A 3228-nucleotide genomic window follows, 5' to 3' on the forward strand; every position below is an offset into this window, starting at 1 on the left:
ACCAGAATAGCAGAGGCACAGCACCCTGAACAGAATCCTGAATACTGTGTTCTACGCCCACACTCTGTCACCTGTGAATCAGGGCAGGTAGGTGTCCAAGTACTCAGAGCGAACTCTGGACCCAAATCTGGAAAATTCCCTTTTGTCAGCCTTGCAGAGCATTGTGTTTTATCACTGTCTTCCCTGCTTTCTTTTTTTTGAAAATATTTATTTATTTATTTCTTCCATGAGTGGGAGAGATAAAGACAGATAGAGAAAGACCAAGACATAGCTTCCCCATCAAAGGCTTGATGCTGTGATCTTCTTCAAGGCTCTGCTAGCTCTGGATCATGGCACACATGTGCTGGGAGTATGCAGGGAGGTCTCCAGATGTGAACTCAGAACCTCTTCAAGTGGGTCAACCTTGCAGAACAACATGTTTTACTGCTGTGCCAACATTAAACCCCATCTTCAAATTTTATATATATATGTTTTATTTGTGTGAAAAACAGAAAAAGAGATTTTTTTTTTTGACAGTGTCTCACCATGCTGAGATACTCCCACCCTAGGTCCCAGTTATCTAGGACTACAGGAGGATGCCTCTGTTCCCAGAGGGTTCAGGCTGGTCTAGGAAACAAACCTGGGCCTATCATGCAGCTCCAGCACTGGGCAGTGGTACCTAATCAGTTTTATCACTGTCGTTGGACAAAAAAGCAGTCTTAATGTCATTCCTTTAGTTTAGATAGTCAGTTATGACTTTTTTATTTTTCTTTTTAATGCCTGATGGACAGGGAATTCTTCCTTGATGCAGCATGAGACTAGAGAAATTCTCGGATCCATTTTCATCATTTTAGAAAAAAGAGAAGACTCCAAAAAATGAAGGGACATGACAAGAACACACAACTACACATACCAGACTTGGATTCTAAGCTCACTGGGGAAACAGTATAATGTGGTGAAAGGACAGAAACCACAGGCAGGAAGGAAGAGGTCAATTTCAACTCTGAAAGAATTTTTGGCCATAAGTAGGTTACGTACACTTTACGAGATTCAGTTCTCTCATTAAGAGTTAATAACAACTGCCTGAAGATACAGATTTGATACCGAAATAAATGAAATGGCTCCAGTTTATAACGGGAGCTTGGTCAGCATTTGTTGACTGGAACACTCAAACACTTTAATATCTAGATTGGAGTTGTTTTCTAGAAGCTTTTTCTGAAGGGTTGTGTCTGTATATAGCCTTCTCTGTCCTTTCTTTCAGACCACAGGATCCCTGTGCCTTCTAGACTCAAAATTTAGTGGTATCCAATGGATTATTTGAGCTGGGGTCACTTGGGTCTGTAGAGAGTTCCCGAAAAGTCTTAGTGCAGCAGATCTTGTGAGTCACTGGAGTTGGGGCAAGTGGCAGAAACATGTGCTTCTCATTGGAACCTGTGGGTGAGAATATTTCAAAACTTAATACAACCAGGATCTCTCAGTGCAACCGTGGATCAAGGCCTGAAATCATCCGGAACCTGAACACTTCTCATTAATGATGAAAGTACTGTGAGAAAGTGCTCTGGGGGTGGAGGGAGGAGAGTTGTAACTTACATACAGACATGGAGGCAGAGACATAGTTTTGAAACCAATTTTTCTTAAGATCAACCCATTCAAACTAAGTCATTATATAACTAACCAAGGATAACAGCTCTATCAATCAAATCTTCGCCTTCACAGCTGAGTGAAATCTTTTTCTTTTTTTCCCTTTTATAACCAAACTGAGAGGGCAGTGTAATTTCCCAGTTAGAGGCAAAAGAGGCTTTTCCTGACCCCTTGCTATTCATCTCCACTGAAGAGCTAACCCCATTTTAATGTTATGCTTTATTATTCATATTATTATTATTGAAAATTATTCCCAGGGGGAGAAGAGTATAATGATAAGGTATCCAGCTCTTCATTTGAAGACCTAATCAGATTTTAGGAAGACACACCAAAGTACTCTAGGGTTCCTGAACAAGAGGCTAAAATGATCTGTTCCCTCCTATGGTTAAGGAAGTACATGTTTAGTAGAGAATGAGTTTTCTGGGCTTTCAAGGGAGGGCTCTGAGAAGGAAGCAAAGGCCCCTATTGTGCAACAGCAGGAGGGATATCAGGCTCATGTGAAGAACATTCCCTTTCGAAAAATTGAGATATCATCCTAATAGCAGCAGTGTATTAATTCTTGAGTTTTGTTCTAGGAAGAAATAAACTTATTGTGGAAAAGGTCTGCCTCAGAGAGGATACCTGCTGAGATAGGTTGATTATGGCTAATGAATTACACTCAGTTTGTTGCATTTCACAAAGTACGAAGTGCACCATAATACACTCACAAGACGAGGTCAGATTCAGCTACGAGCTAGGATCCTGCCTAGAATGGTTATGAAATCCACAGAAATGGATTTATTTTGTAATGTTAATGGTGAGTTTTACAGAATGCCAGAATATAGGCAGATATAAATACTGTATCTTCAGAACTTGAGGGAATCTAAGGAAGCATTTAGTCTAGGGCTTTCATGTCAAACCTGATGAATCAGAAGCTAAAGAGGGCAGCTTTCTTTCCTTTCTATAGGCCCTGGTTGTTGCTGTGGAAATGGGCAAGTTCATGAATCCTGGGAAACTGGTGCTGGTGCTAGCTGGATGCTACTCCAGATGCAAAACCGTCATCCTGATGAATATGGATGATGGCACCTCAGACCGCTCCTACAGCCATGCTCTGGTGGCTGAAACTGACCGCTATCTCCACAAAGTGACATTTGCCATGAACAAAAAGAAAATTGCCAAGCTGTCAAAGATCGAGTCTTTTGTGAAGGTTTATAACTACAATCACTTCATGCCCACAAGGTACTCTATAAATATTCCCTTGAACAAAACTGTGGTCAACAAGGACACCTTCAGAGACCCTTGCTCTTAAACGCAAGGCCTGGGAGGCAAAGGTCAAGTTCAAAGGGAGGTATAAGACAGGCAAGAACAAGGGGCTCTTTCAGAAGCTGCAGTTTTAGATATTTTTTATGTTTCAGTCATTAAAGGGGGGGAGCTTGAGAGGGCATAAGACTTGCTGAAAGTCATGAAGATAAGGGCCCTGTAACAGACTAAGACCAGGTCTTCCAAATGGGAGTATTTCATTCTTACATTGCATTTTTGAGGTTTCTTATGTATCTTAACTCATTAATGAGAGTATGAAATTGTGGAGTGGGGATAGAGAAGAAATTTAGCATTTGTTACAAATGAATA

General features: G+C 40.9%; 1 pseudogene; it reads left to right on the top strand.

Annotated features, from left to right (window-relative positions):
* Positions 1-2587: 2587 nt before the first annotated feature.
* On the top strand, positions 2588-2996 carry LOC102493566 (60S ribosomal protein L27 pseudogene; annotated as a pseudogene).
* The last annotated feature ends 232 nt before the right edge of the window (positions 2997-3228 follow it).

Source organism: Tupaia chinensis, unplaced genomic scaffold (genome assembly GCF_000334495.1).
Source record: "Tupaia chinensis unplaced genomic scaffold, TupChi_1.0 Scaffold000425_1, whole genome shotgun sequence".
NCBI lineage: Eukaryota > Metazoa > Chordata > Mammalia > Scandentia > Tupaiidae > Tupaia > Tupaia belangeri.